Consider the following 20,686-nt stretch of genomic DNA (forward strand, 5'->3'; position numbering starts at 1 on the left):
TACTCCTGAATGAATGTTCTACTCCTGAAACTAATACTATGATGTATGTTAACTAACTGGAATTTAAATAAAAACTTGAAAAAGAAAAAAAAATGGATGAAAGGTCTAAATGTGAGGACTGAAACCATAAACATCCTCAAAAAGAACAGAGGCAGTTACTTCTTTGACATCAGCCATACTAAATTCTTCATAGTAAATCCTTCCTAAAATTTACCATAGTAAATTCTTCCTAGTAAATTCTTCCATAGTAAATTCTTCCCAGTAAATTTTTCCTAGTAAATAAGTCTCCAGAGGAAAGGGGAAAAAAACAACTATGGGGACTACATCAAAATAAAAAGCTTCTGGTTAGTGAAAGAGACAATAAAACTAAAACACAACTTACTGAGTAAGAGAAGATACTTGCAAATGACATATCAAATAAAGAGCAGAATCCAAAATATATAAAGAACATAAATGATGCAACACCGAAAAAACAAATACTTCAATTTAAAAATGGGCCAAAGACAGGAGCAAACATTTTTACAAAGAAGATATACAGATGGTCAACAGACACATGAAAAGGTTCTCCACGTCATGAACCAGCAGCGAAATGCAAATCAAAACCACAAGGAGCTATTATCTCATACCTGACAGGATAGCTAAAATAAAAAAAAAAAAAACACAAATAGCAAGTGTTGGTGAAGATGTGGGAAAAAAAAGATTAGTTATATACTATTAGTGGGAATGCAAACTGGTGCAGCCACTGTGGAAAACAGTGTAGAGTTTTCTTAAAAAATTAAAAATAGAAATACCAGAGGATTCAGTAATTCTATTACTGGATATTTACCCAAAGAAAACAAACAATAAAAAAACCTAATTCAAAAAAGATATATGCACCCCTCCAATGGCAGCACTATTTACAATAGCCAAGATATGAAAGAAACCCAAGAGTCCCTCAATATGTAAATGGATAAAGTTGTGGTGTGTATGTGTATGTATGTACTCAGCCATAAAAAAGGAAGAGATCATGCAATTTGCAACAACATGGACCTAGAGGGTATACCACTAAGTGAAATAAGTCAGAAAATGGAAAATACCATATGGTTTCATTCATGTGTGAATAAAAAACAAAACAGAGTTAAAAAGAGACACAGAATAAAACCAGACTCTTAAATACAGAGAAAAAACTAGTTGTTGCCAGAGCGGAGGTAGGTGGGAGGATGGATGAAATAAAGGGGATTAAGGGTGTACTTATCTTGATAGACACTGAGAAATGTATTCAATTGTGGAATTATTATTTTTACATTTGAAACTAATAAAACACTATAGTAAGTATACTTGATTAAAGAGAAAAAAGTACATGCTTACATGTTCTGGAAGAAAAAAAGAATCATTTAAGAAATTGACAACTGGTCCTATAATTAATTTGAAGAGTAGTAGGGAATTTGGGTAAATTGGAAGGGGAGGTGAACCATGAGAGACTATGGACTCTGAAAAACAGTCTGAGGGGTCTGAAGTGGCGGGGGGGGTGGGAGGTTGGGGTACCAGGTGGTGGGTATTATAGAGGGTACAGCTTGCATGGAGCACTGGGTGTGGTGAAAAAATAATGAATACTGTTTTTCTGAAAATAAATAAATTGGGAAAAAAAAAATGTAAATCACCCTCAGTAACCACAGCAATATTAAAAAGGAAGAGCAAAGTTGGACTCACACTTCTCTTTCCTCCATTTCACAACTAAAAAGTTGCAGTAAGCAAGACTGTGTGATATTGGCATAAGTGTATGTCAAACTTTGGAATATAGTTGAAAGTCCAGAAATAAACCCTTACATGTATGGCCAACTGGATTTTAATGAGTATATCAAGTCAATTCACTGGGGGAAGAATAATAATGTGAACAAATAGGGCTAATAGAATAGAATACCCACATACATAAAACGAACTGTTACTCTTACTTCACACCGTGCATAAAAATTTATTCAAGGTGAAACATAGATCTAAATTTCAGAGCTAAAATTAGTAAACTTTTAGAAGAAAACATAAGGGAAAACTGTTGTGACCTTCAGTTAGACTAAGTTCTTGGTTATGATACCAAAATCATGATCCTTATAAGGAAAATTTTCATAAATTGGACTTAATACTCTAAATTTTTATACTTCAAAACAGACTACTGAGAAAATTAAAAGACAAGCTACAGGCTACGAAAAATATTTTCAAATCCTGTGTATTATAAAGGACTTAAGTCCAGATATCTTGTCTTGTGACTCAGTAATTAGACCAATAAGACATTTTAAAATGGGCAAAAAAATTGTATTGTATAGACATTTCACCAAAGATATAGGAGTAGCTAATAGGCAAATGTAAAGATGATTATCGTCATTACTTTTTTTTTTTAAAGATTTTATTTATTTATTTGACAGAGAGAAATCACAAGTAGGCAGAGAGGCAGGCAGAGAGAGAGAGAGAGGGAAGCAGGCTCCCCGCCGAGCAGAGAGCCCGACACGGGGCTCGATCCCAGGAACCTGAGATCATGACCCGAGCCGAAGGCAGCGGCTTAACCCACTGAGCCACCCAGGCGCCCCTCGTCATTACTTTTTAGGGAAACAAAAATGAAAACCACAGTGAAATACAACTTCATGCCTCCTTGAATACATATAGGGCCAAAGATGTACTCATTGACTGGGTATATGAAAACTGGAACCCTTGAGCATTGATGGTTTCTACTTTTTGGAAAGCAATGGGTTTCTTAAAAAAAATTACACATGAATATACTATACATCCCAGCAATTGGAACCCTAAGAATCCATCGAAGAAAAATGAAAACATAGGACTGTAAAAAGACATGTAAGTAAAAACTGGAAATAATCCAACTATGCATCAACTCTTGAGTGGAAAAAGAAAATGTGCTGTATTCAAGTAATGAAGTATTACACAGCAATCAAAAGTAAACTACTGATACATGCTACAACACATCACAGTAAGTGAACAAAGACAGAAGTACAACACTGCATATAGTATGATTCCATTTGAAGAAAATGTTTAGAAAAGAAAATTTATAGAGACAAAATTAATGGTAACCTAGGACTGGGCGTGGAAGTAAAGATTAAGTAAGATTGGAATGAGAAAAACTTTGGAGTAGTGGAAATTTCTATTTGTTGGGTAGTTTCTATTTGTTGGATGGTTATATATCACTGTTAATTTACTAAAATCATTAAATCATATCAGTTGACTGGTGAATTTTGTAGTATGTAAGCACACTTCCCTTAAGCTATTAAAACAGTGGGAACCATTCTTGGAAGCAGTATTTTAAGTGGCCATGGATTTTTCTGTTGCCTTAAGTTTATTAGTTTGCATAGCTTTAAACAAAGGCCAAAGCACTTGACAGTTTCCTAAGAGTAGCTTGAACGTTTTAGTTAGTTCATGTTTATATAGAATTTATATGCCTGAAAGGCAAGTCCTATTAAAGAATGATAATCATAGTCTGTATTATATCCTCAATCACTTTGGGATATAAATTTTTTTTATCTATTTAATGTTCTTTCTGTAAGCCCTTGTCTGGACAGTTCTCACAACTTTTGTGAGAACTGGGACTAATGAATAGAGTTACATGTCATTCTTGCTCCTTTAAGAGATACTACCTTCTCTGAGGAAGAACAAATTGCATTACAAATGTTCTAATTAATTCTTAAAACAGGCTTGTTCAGAGAAAAATAAAGTATGTCCTTAAAAACAAATGCATAATTATTTTATAATATTGCCTGCTTCTTAGATTTCAGGAGTTAATACTGATATCAACATAGAAATGACAAGGTGTTACACAACAATTTTAATTTGGCAAGTGTTATATTTGTACATCATTTGAAATGACATATTTACTCTTCATAAAATATGTAAATTTAACCAAGAAGTGAAAAAAGACTCTAAATTTGCAGGTAAAATGTACTCTACTTCAAGAAAAGCTATAATTAGAAATGTATTGTTTGGGGTGCCTGGGTAGCTCAGTTAGTTAAGAGGCCAACTCTTGATTTGGGTACAGATCATGATCTCAGGGTCGTGAGATCAAGTCCCACATCAGGCTCCGTGCTCATCAAGGAGTCTGCTTTAGATTATTTCTCTCCCTCTTCCTTTTCCCCTCCCCCTTCTCAGTCTCTCTCTCTCAAATAAACAAATCTTTAAAAAAAAGAGAAATGCATTATGCTTAATATGAATGACCAGTCTTTCTTGAAGAAAAATAAGTAGCCTACTTTTTCTTTTCCAAAATTTTTTCATTCACTATGATTTTTTTCTATACTTATAAATAGATGATCTTAAAATATCAATTTCAGAAGGGAAAAATGAATATGTTGAATAGAGAAACCCAGATTGAATAGAATCCTCTATCTCATTCTTGGCTATCTGGATACTCTCCTACAAACAGATTTTCCTGTCATTTTATAAACGTTTTATATGGTTAAAATTAGATTTTGGCTTTAAGGTTTAAATCATCCGTAAGGATAGATCCTCATTACATACCATTTTTAGTTTTTAGAGTTTTACTTTTAATTGGACTTATGGGATAAGGAAATACTACTCTAATTTAAATGTATAATCATCCCAATATTTTTTATTTGACTCACACAAGATTTGTTACAGATAAAGAAACAGATGGTAAGTATAAAAGATGTAGTCATGCAACAAACATTCATTTAGTGCCTACTGTGTATTAGATAAAAAATGGTAAAGGAGAAAGGGATTTTTAAAAAAATTATTCTTTGGATATAGTTGACAAACAATGTTACATTAGTTTCAAGAGTACAACATAGTGATTCAACAAGTTTATACATAATGCTGTCCTCACAAGTGTAGCTACCATCTGTCACCATGCAATGCTATGAAAATATCATTGACTATATTCCTTATGCTGTACCTTTTATTCAGTGACTTATTCTGTAACTGGAAGCCTATATCTCCCACTTCCCTTACCACTTTTGTCCATCCCTCTACCCCCTTCCCCCCGGCAACCATCAGTTTGTTCCTTGTATTATCGGTCTATTTTTGCTTTTTGTTTATATATTTATTTTTAGATTCAACATATAAGTGGAAATCATATGGTATCTGTCTTTCTCTAACTGACTTACTTCACTTAGCATAATACCTTCTAGGTCCATCCATATTGTTACACATGGCAAGCTCTCATTCTTTTATATGGTTGCTTAATATTCCATTCTGTATGTATACCATCTTTTCTTTATCCATTGATAAAGAAATCCATTTATTTACCCATTTCTTTATCCATGTAGGTTGCTTCCATAAATAATGCTACTATAGACAAAGGGGTGCCTCTTTTTGAATTAATATTTTCAACTTCTTTGGGTAGATACCCAGTAGAGGAATTACTGTATCCTGTGGTATTTCTATCTTAATTTTAAGGGTTTTTTAAAAAATTTAATTAATTCTATACCCAACATGGGGCTCAAACTCACAACCCAAAGATCAAGGGTCACACACTCTACCTACTGAGCCAGGCAGATGTGCCACTACTTTAAATTTGGGGATAAATTTTCATACTGTTTCCCATAATGGTTGTACCAATTTACATTATGACAAACAGTGCACAAGCATTCCTTTTTAATAAGTAAAGAATTTCATTGGTGGGAAAATGTCACTATTTTAAATATGGTGGAATAAAACTATCTTTCGAAAGTAGTAATGTTTGAGCATAGAAATTGGAGAGCACGGCGCCTGGGTGGCTCAGTGGGTTAAGCCGCTGCCTTCGGCTCAGGTCATGATCTCAGGGTCCTGGGATCGAGGCCCGCATCAAGCTCTCTGCTCAGCAGGGAGCCTGCTTCCTCCTCTCTCTCTGCCTGCCTCTCTGCCTGCTTGTGATCTCTCTCTGTCAAATAAATAAATAAAATTAAAAAAAAAAGAAATTGGAGAGCATTTATGTAGTTTTTTAGAGGAAGAGCATTCCAGTACACTAAAAAACAAGTGCAAAGTCTGATGGGGAGAAGAGTAGATGAATGTCAATCATACTCCCCCCCACCACCACCAAGATATGAGGGGAAAATACTTCTTTGGTTATATACAGTGCTTTTACATGAACCTTATAATCCTGTGAAGACCACAATGTTTAAAAATTCTCCCAGTCTTTTGTATCCTCGAAAATGGCTTAATGCAAAGAAAGATTCTTCCCCCCTTTGTCTTAGATAAAAACTCATAGATGTTCTGCCATGTTTACCTATAAGGCCAGACACAGAGCCCCTAGAATTCTCATTCTTTACCTCATAAATCAATAATTGAACTCTTGTTTCCCATGGTCAGTTGGAACATTTGGGTTCTTGTCTCAGAAAAACTCAGGTTGTCAAAAAGAATTTACTGTTCTTTCTAGCCAACACCTAAAGAAGGCCACTGACCCATTTCTTTTAGAACATTGACTAAAATGGCTTGTAATTATGAATCCTTCTTTTGTTGCTTTTTTTGAAAATTTTTTAAGATTTTATTTTTTTATTTGACAGAGAGAGATCACAAGTAGACAGAGAGACAGGTAGTGGTGGGGGGCGGGTGGGGGGGAACAGGCTCCCTGCTGAGCAGAGAGCCGGATGCAGCGCTCAATTCCAGGACCCTGAGATCATGACTTGAGCTGAAGGCAGAGGCTTAACTGACCGAGCCACCCAGGCGCCCTGCTTTTTTTGAAAATTTTAAGGAATAGTTGACAACAATGTTACTTTCATTTCGGGTGTAAAACACTGTGATTCAATTTCTCTATATGTTATGCTATGCTCATCAGAAGTCTAGTACCATCTGTCATCATACAATGTTATTACAGTGTTATTGACTGTATTCGCTGTGCTGTGTTTTTTATTCCAGTGACTTATTCATTCTATAAATGTTCAGGTCTCTGCCCATTTTTAATCAGATTGTTTTTTTCTTCTCAAGTTATATAAGTGATTTATATATTTTGGATATTAACTCCTTATCATACATATCATTTGCAAATATCTCCTCCCATTCAATAGGTTGTCTTTTTGTTTTGTTGATGGTTTGCTTCCTTATAAAAAAGCTTTTTATTTTGACATAGTCCCAGTCCTTTTTTTTTGTTTTTGTTTCTCTCGCCTTAGGAAACATACCTAGAAAAATGTTGCTATGGCCAATGACAGATGGCCTGTGTTTGCTTCAGGGATATTAATGATTTCAGGTCTCACATTAAGATCTTCAAACTATTTGTTTTTTTGTTTTTTTTTTGTGTGTGTGTGTATAGTGTAAGAAAGTGTTCCTGTTTCATTGTTTTATATGTAAATGTACAGTTTTCCCAGTACTGTTTGTTAAAGAAGCTTTTTCTCATTAGGTACTCTTGACTCCTTTGTCATATATTAACCATATTAGTGTGAGTTTATTTCTGGATTCCCTATTCAGTTCCATTGATGTATATGTCTATTTTTGTGCAATACCATACTGGTTTGATCACTACAGCTTTGTCGTATATCTTGATATCTGAAATTGTGATACCTCCAGCTTCATTCTTCTTTTTGGAGATTGCTTTGTCTGTTTGGAGTCATTCCATACAACTTGTAGTGGGTTTTTTTTAAGTTTTTTAAAAAATGCTATTGGTATTTTGATAGGTATTGAAATGAATCTAGATTGCTTCGGGTACTAAGAACATTTAAAAAATACTACTTCTTAAAATCCATGAGCATGGAATCTCTCTCCATTTGTGTGTCTTCACTTTTTTGGTCAATATGTTATAGCTTTCAGAGAACAGGTCTTTAACCGCCCTTGGTTATGTTTATTCCTAGATATTTTATTATCTTTGATGCAATTGTAGATGGAACAGGTTTCGTAATCTTTCTTTTACTTCATTATTAGCATATAGAAATGCTACTGATTTCTGGGTATAAATTTTGTATCCTGTACCTTTACTGAATTCATTTATTAGTTGTAATAGTTTTTTGTAGAGTACTTAAGGTTTTCTATGTATAATATCATGTCATCTGCATATAGTGACAGATTAACTTCTTTTTTACCAATGTGGATGTCTCTTATTTCTTTTCAATTGTTTGCTTAATTGCTATGGCTAGGACTTCTAGTACTGTGTTGAATAAAATTGGTGAGAGTGGACATCCCTGTCTTGTTCCTGATCACAAGGGGGAAAAGTTCTGAGTTTTTCACAGTTGAATATGATGTTAGCTGGGAGTTTTTCATTTATTGCCTTTTATTATGTTGTGTTATGGTCCCTCTAAACCTACCTTGTTGACACTTTTATCATAAGCAGATGTTGAATTTTGTTAAATGGTTTTTCTGCATCTATTAAGAGGATAATATTATTTTAATCCTTTTGTTGTTGTTGCAGCAGTGTATTTCATTCATTGATTTGTTAATATTGAACCATCCTTGCATACCCAGAATAAATCTGCTTGATTGTGGTGAATGATCCTCTTCATATATTGTTAGATGTGGTTTGCTAATATTTTTTAAAGTATCTTTGTATCTGTGTTCATCAGGGATACTTGCTTTGGGTTGTGTGTGTGTGTGTGTGTGTGTGGTTGTCTGGTTTTAGTATCAGGGTAATGCTGGCCTCATAAAATGTACACGGAAACTTTCCTTCCTTTTCTATTTTTTAAAATAGTTTGAGGAGAATAAACATTAATTCTTCTTAAAATGTTTGGTAGAATTCATCTGTGAATCTAGTTGGTTATGGACTTTAAAAATTTTTTTGATAACTTTTTGGTTACTGACTTGGTTTCATTATTAGTCATTGGTTTGCTCAAATTTGCTAATTTATTGTGATTCAATTTTTTAATATTGTAGGTTTCTAGGAATTTATCTATTTCTTCTAGATTGTCTATTTTGTTGGCATATCATTTTTCATAGCCCTCTTTTAAAATCCTGTTTCTGTGGTGTCTCTTATTACTTCTCTTTTGTTTCTGATTTTAATATTTCAATCCTTTCTCTTTTTTTTCTTGATGAGTCTGGCTAAAAGTTTGTCACTTTTGTTTTATCTCTTCCAAAAACTAGGTCTTGTGTTCATTTTTCCTATTATTTTTTCAGTCTCTTTGTCACTTATTTCCCTTCTGATCTTTATTATTTCCTTTCTTCTACCCACCTTGGACTTTGTTCCTCTTTTTCTGGTTCTATTAAGTGTGAGGTTAGATTGAGTTTTTTTCTTGTTTCTTGAGGTAGACCAGTGTTTCTATATATTTTCTTCTTAAAACTTCTTTTACTGAACCCTTAAATTTTGAACCATTGTGTTTTCAATTTAATTTTTCTCCATGCATTTTTTAAAATTTCCTCTTTGATTTCTTTGTTGACTCATGCATTCTTCAGTGACATTTTATTTAGTCTCTATGTATTTGTGTTCTTTCCAGATTTTCTCTTGTGATTAATTTCTAGTTCCATACCATTGTGATCATAAAAGATGCATGATATGATTTCATTCTTTACTGAATTTACTGAGACCAGTTTTTTAGCCTAACATGGAATTTGTTCTGGATAATGTGCCATGTCCAGTTGAAAGGAATGCGTAATCCACTGTTAGCTGATGGAATGTTCTAAGTATATGTTAGGTTCATCAGTTCCCACATGTCATTCAAGAGCCACTGTTTCCTTGCTGCTTTTCTGTTTTTTTTTTCCAATTTATTGATTTTCAGAAAAACAGTATTCATTATTTTTTCACCACACCCAGTGCTCCATGCAAGCCGTGCCCTCTATAATACCCACCACCTGGTACCCCAACCTCCCACCCCCCTCGCCACTTCAAACCCCTCAGATTGTTTTTCAGAGTCCATAGTCTCTCATGGTTCACCTCCCCTTCCAATTTACCCAAATTCCCTACTCCTCTCTAACACCCCTTGTCCTCCATGCTATTTGTTATGCTCCACAAATAAGTGAAACCATATGATAATTGACTCTCTCTGCTTGACTTATTTCACTCAGCATAATCTCTTCCAGTCCCGTCCATATTGCTACAAAAGTTGGGTATTCATCCTTTCTGATGGAGGCATAATACTCCATAGTGTATATGGACCACATCTTCCTTATCCATTCATCCATTGAAGGGCATCTTGGTTCTTTCCATAGTTTGGCGACTGTGGCCATTGCTGCTATAAACATTGGGGTACAGATGGCCCTTCTTTTCACGACATCTGTGTCTGTTTTAATGATTTATATATTGATGTAAGTGTTGTGTTAAGTTCCCCCACTATTATTGTATTGCTGTCAATTTCTTGTATTATATTGGTTAATTTTGTTTAAGTGTTCCCATGTTTGGTGTATATTTACAATTGTTATATCGTCTTGTTGGATTGATCCTTTTATCATTATGTAATACCTTGTTTACCTCTTGTTGTAGGTTTTATTTAACTGTATTTTTTGACTCAGATTGCTACCCTAGGTTTTTCTTTTTTTGTTGTCTTTGTTACCCTTTGCATGGCAAATGTTTTACCATCCCTTTCACTTTCATTTTGTATGCGTCTTTGGTTAGGAGGTGAGTCTTCCGTAGGCATTATATGGATGGTTCTCCTTTTAAAATGATTTCACCACTTTATGTCTTTTGAAGGGATCATTTAGACTATTCACATTTAAAGTAAATATTGATATATATGTACCTTTGTCATTTCATTGTTTTCTGAGGTTTTTTTTTTGTAGTTCTCTGTTACTTCTTTTACTCTCTCTCTTTCTGATGAGTTTCTGTAGTGTTATGCTAGAGTTCCTTTCTTTATATGTATCTGTTATACAATTCAGATTTGTGGGTTAACAAGACTTTCACATAAAAAATCCCAAGTATATAGCAGTCCCTGTGAAGTTGATGGTAATGTAAATTCCAACACATTTTTTTAAAAACTTTTTTACTCCCTTCTCCGTGTTTATTGTGTAAACTTTTTATTCATAGTGTTTTGATGTCTAATTATGGCCATTGTTTTTTACTTAAATGTTATGACCCAATAACATTTCTTTTAAGAACTGGTTCAGTGGTGATAAATTTTTTAACTTATGTTTATCTGGGAAACTCTTTGTTTCCTTCAATAATGAAAAATAATCTTTTTTTCTTTCTTGATTCTATTTTTAATTTTTAAAAAGTTTTTACTTAAATTTCAGTTAGTCAACATACAGTACAATATTAGTTTCAGGTGTACAATACAATGATTAAACACTGCCCTACAAAAAGTATGCTCCTTAAGCACCATTACCTATTTAACCCATCCCCAAATCCAGCTCCCTTCTTGTAACAATCACTTTGTTCTTTATAGCTAAGAGTCTGTTTCATGGTTTGCCTCTCTCTCTTTTTTTCTCTTTGCTCATTTGCTTTGTATCTTAAATTATACATGAGTGAAATCATATGATATTTCTCTTTCTCCGACTTAGCAAAATACTCTCTAGCTCCATCCATGTTGAAAATGGCAAGAATTCATTCTTTCTTATCAATGAGTATTATACCATTGTATATATACCACTTCTTCTTTATCAGTCTTTATTCATCAGTAAATGAATATTGGATTGTTTTCATAATTTGGCAATTATAGATAATGCTGCTATAAATACCGAGATGAATGTATCCCTTTGAACTTATATTTTTGCATTCTTTGAACAAATACCCTATAGTGCTATTGCTGGATTGCAGAGTAGTTTTATTTTTAATTTTTGAGGAAACTCCATATTGTTTTCAACAGTGACTGTTATCAGTTTGCATTCCCACCAATAGTGCAAGAGGGTTCTCCCTTCTCCACATTCTCACCAATGCCTGTTATTTCTTGCATTGTTGATTTTATCCATTTTGAACAGGTGTAAGGTGGTGTCTCACTATAGTTTTTCCATTCCCTGATGATCACTGATGTTGAGCATTTTTGATGTGTCTGTTGTGCATCTGTACATCTTCTGTGGAAAAATGTCTACTCATGTCTTCTGCCCATTTTTAAGTTGGATTGTTTTCGGATGTCGAGTAGTATAAGTTCTTTATATATTTTGGATACTAACCCTTTATTGGACATATAATTTGCAAATATCTTCTCCTACTCTGTAGGTTGCTTTTTAGTTTTTTTCCTTCACTGTGCAGAAGCTTTTTATTTGATGTAGTCCTAATAGTTCATTTTTGCTTTTATTTCTTTTGCCTGAAGAGACCTATCAAGAAAAAAGTTGTTATGGATGATGTCAGAGAAATTAATGTCTATGCTTTCTTCAAGGACTTTAAAGGATTGAGGTCACACATTAAGGTCTTTCATTCATTTTGAATTTAGTTTCGTGTATGGTGCAAGAAGGTAGTCTAGAGAATGGTGCACTTTCATTCTTTTGCATGTTTCTGTCTAGATTTCCCAACACTATTTGTTGAAGACACTGTCTTTTCACCATTGGATATTCTGTCCCACTTTGTTGACCATATACTTGTGGGTCCATGATGATTAGTTGACTGTATACTTGTGGGTCCTTTTCTAGGTTTTCTATCCTCTTCCATTGATCTATGTGTCTATTTTGTGTCACTACCATACTGTCTTGATCACTACTGCTTTGTAGTAGAGCTTGAAGTCTGTAATTGTGATGTCCCAGCTTTGCTTTTCTTTTTCAAGAGTGTTTTGGCTCCATACAAATTTTAGGATTCTTTGTTCTAGCTCTGTACATCATACAGGCCATATATGAAAAATCTGCAGCTAATGTCATACTTAAATGGGGGAAAACTAGAATCATTTTCTCTGCAGCCAGGAACAAGTTAGGGATGTCCAGTCTCACACTGTTGTTTAACATAATACTTGAAGTCTTAGCCTCAGCTATCAAACAAAAAGAAATAAAAGCCATGCAAATCAGCAAGGAAGAAGTCAAATTTTCCTCATAAGCAACATGATACGCTATGTAGAAAATGCAAAAGACTCCACTAAAAGTGCCAGAACTGATGAACAATTACAGTAAAGTTACAGGATACAAAATCAATGTACATAAATCTGTTGCATTTTTGTGAAACATTTTTTTGGCTCATGACCTGAGCCAAAATCGAGTCAGACACCTAACTGACTGAGCCACTCAGGTGTCTGTCTTGCATTTCTGTACACCAGTAATGAAACAGCAGAAAGAGAAATCAAGGAATCAATCCCATTTATGATTCCACCAAAAACTGTAAGATACCAAGAAATAAACCTAACCAAGGAGGAAAAGATCTGTACTCCACGAAGTATAGAACACTTCCAAAAAAAATCGAAGAGGACACAAAGAAATAGAAAAGCATTTTTCCATTCTTCCATTCTTCCCATTTCTTCCAATCTGGAATTAGAAGAGCAAATATTGTTAAAATGTCTATACTACCCAAAACAATCTACGCATTTAATGCAATCCCTGTCAAAATGCCACCAACATTTTTCTCAGGTCTTTCATCCATTTTGAATTATTTTTTGTGTGTGGTGTAAGAAATTGTCCAGTTTTCCATCACCATTTTTTGAAGAGACTGTCTTTCTCCCATTGTATATTCTTTCTTTCTTTATCAGAAACTAATTGAGCATATAGTTGTGGGTTCATTTCTGGATTTTCTATTCTGTTCCATTTTTGTTCTTGTTTTTCAAGACTGTTTTAGCTATTCTTGTTCTATTTAGTTCCATGCAAATTTTAGGATTATTTGTTGCAGTTCTGTGAAAGATGTTGTTTGCATTTTGATAGAAATTACATTAAATTTGTGCATTGCTTTGTATAGTATAGACATTTTAATATTTGTTCTTCCAATCCATGAGCATAGAGTATCTTCCCATATGTTTGTGTCATCTTCAGTATCCTTCAGCAATGCCTTATAGTTTTCAGAGTACTGTTCTTCTACTTCCTTGGTTAAGTTTACTTTTAAATAGTTAAATTAAAATATTAATAAAAATTAAGCTTATTAAGTTTATTTTTAAATATTTTATTCTTTTGAGGGCAATTGCTTATAGGATTATTTTCTTAATCTCTCTTGATGCTACTTCATACAGAAATGAAACAGATTTCTGTATGGTAATTTTGTATCCTGAAACCTTATTGAATTCATTTTTAACTTCCAGTGGTTTCTTGGTGGAGTCCTCAAGATTTTCTGTATATAGCATTGTGTTATCTGTGGATAGTCAAAATTGTACTTCTTCTTTACCAATATGGATGCCTCTTATTTCTTTGTCTTGTCTGATTGCTGGGGCTAAGTCTTCCAGTTCTATGTTTAATAAAAGCAGTGCGAGTGGACATCCTTATTAATGATCTCAGAAGAAAAGCTCTCAGTTTTTCACCAGTAAGTATGATATTAACTATGGGTTTTTCACATATGGAGTTTATTATGTTGAGGTATGTTCCCTCTAAACCTACTTTGTTGAGAATTTTTATCATGACTAGATGTTGTACTTTGTCAAATATTTTTTTACATCTAGTGAGATGATAAAATAGTTTTTATCCTTTGTCTTGTTAATGTTATGTATCATATTGATTGACTGGTAAATATTGAACCATCTTTGTATCCCAGAGATAAATCCCACTTAATCATAGTGAATGATTTTTTTAATGTATTGTTGCATTTGGTTTGTAAATATTTTGTTTGAGGATTTTTGCATCTATATTTGTTAGAGATACTGGCCTATAGTTATTTTTTTTTCTTTTTTTTTTTTTCTGTAGTGTGTTTATCTGGTTTTGGTAACCAGGATAATGTTGGCCTCATAGAATGAATTTGGAAACTTTTTTTTCTGTTCTATTTTTTGTTCTTTCTCTTGGAGCACATTCTTCTATTTCCCCAATTTTGCTTGACTTTCTGTGTTTGTTTCTATGCATTCAGCAGAAGAGCTATGTCTGCCGAATTTAAAGTAATGGTTTTGTATATGGTCATCCCCTATGTACAAGACGTGTGCTTGGTGATTTTTGATGACTGGCTGTGGCTGTGGCTGGTGTGAGCTGGGAGTCCCAGGGCTCTCCATGAAGCATGTGTTCTGGCAAGACAGCTTAAGTCTGAAGTGGGTGGAGGTCTGTTTGGTCCTTGGGCCCTACATGCAGAGTGTACATGGACAGCATACCTGAAGCTCAAATGAATGTTTCTGGGGTGTCCTGGGGCTTTCTGCACAGAAGGTGCCTAGCATTATGTCTGGAACTGAGGTGGGGTATGGGCCAGGAGGTCAGGGCTTTCTGTGTAGCAGGTACCCAGGATAGACAGATGAAACTGAATTGGGTGCAGGCTGGATACAGGCTGAATTAGGTAGAGGCAGCCTAGTGTTCTGTGTGCTGAGGGCACCCTGGTAAGAAAGCTAGAGCTGAAGTGGTTGCAGTCTGGGGGTTCCTGGGCTCTCTGGGAAGAGTGTGCCCTGGAGGGGCAGATGGAGCCAAGGTGGGTTACAGGCTAGGGGATCCTGGGGTGCTTAGCACAGGGAGCACTCTGGCAGGACAGCTAAACCCAAAGTGGTATCGGTCCTGTGTGGTCCTTGGATTCTTCATGCAACATGTGCCCTGGCAGGACAGCTAAAGCTGAAGTAGGTACCAGCAATGGTGTGCTGGGGTGCTTGGTGCCCTGGCTGGACAACTGGAGCTGAAGCAGGCATGGGCGGGGAGATTCAGGGTCCTTTGCACAGAGGGTGTACTGGATGAGTGGCTCGAACAAAGGCAGGCATGAGCCAGAGATACCTGGGGCACCCTGTGCAGGAGTCACCCTTGTGGGGTGGCTGGATCAGAAGCAGGCATCAGCTGGGAGGTCCTGGGGTGCTCTGTACCTAGGTTGCTCTAGCAAGCCATCTGAAGCCAAAGTGGTGTTGGTCTGGGCGTTCTGGTGTGCTGGGCTTCTGTGTCACCTTGGGAAGAAAGCTAGAGCTGTAGTGAGCACTTCCCAGTGTTGTCCCAGTATGCACTGCCTTGTGGCTGCCTTGGTGGGATGCCTGGGGCTGGTGTGGCCTAGGAGCCTTGGGCTGATGAGGCTATCATGTTCATTAGGGTGTTCAGACCATGCACTGGTCTGGGCTCTCAGGGTGAAGTGGGGAGCCTTGACCCTGTCCATCAGCTCCTCCCACATGGAGGGAGTTCTAGCCCCTCCCTCCTTGTTTGGCAGAGTTTTAGGGGTACTTCTTTTATATGCTAGTTGTTCTTTTAAATTGAAGCAATTTTTCTTTGTCCTAGGGCATGTGGGGCTGCTGTGGGCTAGGGAACTTGGATCTAGCTGAGGCAGCAAGAGGGTTAGGGCATATGGGCTCTGCTTCCATTCATAGTTCTTAAGGTATAGAAGGAGGTAGATGGTATCCACAAGCCCTTCCCTCTGGAGAATGTTCTGTCAGCTCTCTGCCCTGTACTGTAGTTTGGTAGAGTTCTAGAGCTGGTTCTTTCATATGCTGGTTGACATTTTTAAAGCCATGGCTTTTTTTTTCTGTGCCCCATTGTGTCTTGGGCTGGTGTGGGCTAGAGCACTTGGAGGCTCATTGAAGGAGCAAGTTGGCTGTAACATCTGGATCATGCTCTTGTCTGAATTTTCTTTTTTTTCTTTTTTTTTTTAAGATTATTTATTTATTTATTTGACAGAGAGAGATCACAAGTAGGCAGAGAGGCAGGCAGAGAGAGAGAGGAGGAAGCAGGCTCCCTGCTGAGCAGAGAGCCCGATGCGGGACTCGATCCCAGGACCCTGAGATCATGACCTGAGCCAAAGGCAGCGGCTTAACCCACTGAGCCACCCAGGCGCCCTCTTGTCTGAATTTTCAAGGTGAAGGGGTAGCATACACCATGTCATTCTCCAGTCCCTCTGAACCAAAGAGATTTCCCTGGCATGTCCTCCACCATTGGTGGAGTTCTAGGGTTGGTTCTTTTGTATAGTAGCTGCTCATTTAAATCATGGCTTTATTTTATGCCCAAGGACCGAGGAATCTGCTCTCAGGCCCTCAGTACTATCCCTCCCTACCGCAGTACACATCAGGGTGAAGTTTTCCTCTTTTACCAGGTCTTTGTCTCTCTTTTGATGTTCTATCTTTTGTTGTACAGAAGCTGCTCCATCAGCCCCCAGTTCTTCTATAAAGTGGCGCGATTTGCTGTTATTCCATGGAAAAAGTGAAATCAGAGTCTTCCTGCATTGAGATCTTGGACCACAACCCTTCCTCTTTTTTTTTTTTTTTTAATAACATGTATGTGTCTCCTATAACTCAGAGCTGTTTTTCTCTTGGATCTGAAAGCCATTTCTTTGAAATGTAACCATCAATAAGGATAGGGCCTCTGTATCTGAGTCTCTGTGCATGGATAGAATCTTAACTTAGATAATCCCCAGCTTGCAGACAGCTGGCTTAATCACAGTTACACTGACCAACGCTTTGTAACTTTTTACTTCCCTGACTCTACTTGAGTGACCCCTAACACCCTTATCTCAGTCGCTCCCCTTCCCCTCCCTTCATTTCCCTTTAAAACACCCAATAAGCATTGTGAAAATTAGAACTGAGCCCAGCTCTCTCCTTTACTGTCAGTAGTTACTAAATAGGTCTTTAACAAATGTCTGGTATTTATCTTTGACAGGGTTATTCCTCTGTATCCGTGTTATATACTATTCTCCAACTAAAAGGAGTAAATCCTAACAAGGCATTTAACAAACTTTCACAACAGTGAACTGAGTCTAAGATATTTTTACAAAGGCAAGTCACTGTCTAAGCTGAGATTTCCCCCCTTCTTCTGTGATTTCAAGTTATGGGAGAAGTGGCCAGGTAGAATGGGAAAGCAGTATATCTTCAGTATATGTCTCTGATGTGGTCAGAATGGAGTTAAACAGTCCTCTAGGGCATACCTGAAAAAAACAGATCTAGGGGGTCCTAAATGACCAGCAAGATGAAAAGAAACAGCATGGTAACTATTGAAAAAAGAAGGAGAGAAAAGAAAGTGAGGAAGGCAGGAAGGGGGAGCACGTAATGCAATACACAAATTAGCCTAGAATGAAGCATAACCCAAGGAAGAAAAGATAATTCCCTCCATGTCCTTTGCACTATAATACAACATATTTATTCAATAAGACTAGAGCTCAAGGATGAGATGATTAATATGAGATTAAAATGAAGATTACAGATCATAAGAAATAATGTGTTAAGGAAAAAAACAAATACCATTCAGAACAAATAAATTAAGAATAAATAACCTGAAGAGAACAGAGCAAAAATGATGGAAAATGGAATTACTAACCTGGAGAGATGGCTGATAAAATCATGGTCAACGTGGATCAAACTGAAAACAAAGGGATTAAAACCATTAGAAAAAAACTGTTAGATATAGAATGTGGATAGCTATGATTCAAAGTAAAAATAATTTAATAGAGAATCCCAATTAACACAGATTGAAACAGTTAAAAATTTCTCTGAAATTGGAGAACAATCTAAAGTGATTGGGGGAAAATCCTTATTCCAAGAAACACTGAGACATATAGTGCTTCAATTATTGAAGTGGAAGTGTGAAAAAATATTATTTAGTCATCCAGAGAGAAAAATTAAGTCACTTTGAAGAAGAAAAATCCAAACCAATGGCCAGATATTTCTTTCTTTTCTTTTTTTTTTAGATTTTATTTATTTATTTATTTATTTAGATTTTATTTATTGATTTTATTTTATTTATTTCATTTATTTATTTGAGAGAGATGACAAGCAGGCAGAGAGGCAGGCAGAGAGAGGAGGAAGCAGGCTCCCTGCTGAGCAGAGAGCCCAATGTGGGGCTCAATCCTAGGATCCTGGGATCATGACCTGAGCCGTAGGCAGCGGCTTAACCCACTGAGCCAACCAGGCGCCCTTGGCCAGATACTTCTAAAGGAAATTTTAACTGAAAAATGTATTGTCAGGCATGGGACTATAGACAGTATCAACCAACCTTTTAAAATTTTTTAAAAGATTTTATTTATTCATTTGACAGACAAAGATCACAAGTAGGCAGAGAGGGAGGAAGAGGCACGCAGGGCTCCATGCCAGGACCCTAAGACCATGACCCAAGCCGAAGGTAGAGGCTTTAACCCACTGATCCACCCAGGTGCCCCCAACCATTTTAATAAAATAAGTGAGGGAGAATACCCATAAGGCTTTGTGTTTGGTTTTGTGTTTAGGGAGAAATTAATTTACAATTTGTGACATTATTGAAATTGAAGTAGACAATTGAAAAACTTAAAATGAAAATCCCTGAAAGAAATTAATAAAATTGATGAAAATGATTAAATCCCTTTATAATAGAATTAATACCAAACAGTTGGTAGGGTTACAGAATAGAATGTAAAATTTACAAATCTTGGTCAGATAGTATTAACATGACCACAGGATGTGTGGAAAAAAGCGAGTGCTCATCTCATCTTACAAAGCAGGGAGCTAACCAATATCTTAACTGAAGCATGGGTTAAAAAATAATGACTTCAGCCTCTTACTATTTTCTACAATATATTGGGTTTAGAGGACTCTTTTAGGGTATGATAACTCTTAGAAGAATCATTTCTTTCATGTAAAACAGATTTTCTTTTGTATTCAATTTGCTTTCCCTTGAAGTAAATGAATGAATTTTATTTAAAAATAAAAATAGAAAAGACATAGTACAATTAGGCTATTACTAAGCTGTTGTTAATTATTTTCACAGCTGTAATATATTTTCCTCTTTTTATTCTACTTTTAAGTAGTGGTGACTAGTTAAAACTACACATAGAATTCATATGCAAATTTCAAGGATCAATAAGAAATGTTGAATAGAAAGGGGAAATAAAAATAAATGATCTAGGAGAGATTTAAGTAAGTGGTAAATTGATAGGCGAGTAATGAATATGTTTGGGGAAATGTAAGAGTGCTGGAAAGCAAACTGAAAACAAAATAGAAGGATTCTTTACACCTAAGTTTGAGGTATTTGATATGGAATGTATATTATTCATGTGTGTATATCGTTTTACAAAATTTAAAGTTTCGTATTTACCTACTCTTGAAAAATCAACTCCATTGTATTTTAAATTGAAAACTTGCCCTCTTTTACTACCAACAGTAACAGAGGTCATTTCTACTCAGTAATAATGCAGGTATAAATGAGTTAAGTGTAAGTTAATGGGATGATTCCTAGAAAGTTTATTTGACAGCATCCCTCCATGTTATTTGATTAAGAAATGCGTGAGAACCTTGCAGATAAATCTAAAAAAAAATCCTTATATATACCAATGTTCTCATATTCTCTTGTCAGTACTAATGTTTATTATTTGGTTAATTAAATTATTTTATAAGTAATGAGCTAATATAAGTGACCAGACATTGAAAAGGACATTCTAATGTAGAAATATTTTTCATATTCTAATGTAGAAATAATTTTGTGTGTGTAATTCTAAATTATAATTCAACAAGAACACAAAAATCATGAGTGCTTCTAGGAATAAGAGAATGAATTCACAGTATTGTAAGTTTTATGGTATCTACTTTCAATCTAGAAAATACATAAATATTGACTACATGCTCTGGCAGATGTTTTATTAAGAGGGAGATGAATATGACCATCCCTGCCCTAAAAGAGCATAGTATGATTATGCTCAAGGCTAACGCATAGGTGTTCTAAGCATTTTCCTGAAGTTACATAATAATGCTTTACTTTCGCATAGCCCTTTGCAGTAATAAGTAACATTTACAAATATTATCCTATTTATTATCACAATCACTCAGACTCAGTGAATTTACTTACAATCTACTACTGTAGCATGGTGGCATAGAAACACAAAATTTAAAAAAAAATCACCGCTTTGTTTTACTCTCAAATCTGCTTGTCTATATCTTCATCTTATTCCTAATTAGTTCTTATACCTGCTTTCTTGTAATCC

Source organism: Neovison vison, chromosome X (assembly GCF_020171115.1).
Source record: "Neovison vison isolate M4711 chromosome X, ASM_NN_V1, whole genome shotgun sequence".
Taxonomy (NCBI): domain Eukaryota; kingdom Metazoa; phylum Chordata; class Mammalia; order Carnivora; family Mustelidae; genus Neogale; species Neogale vison.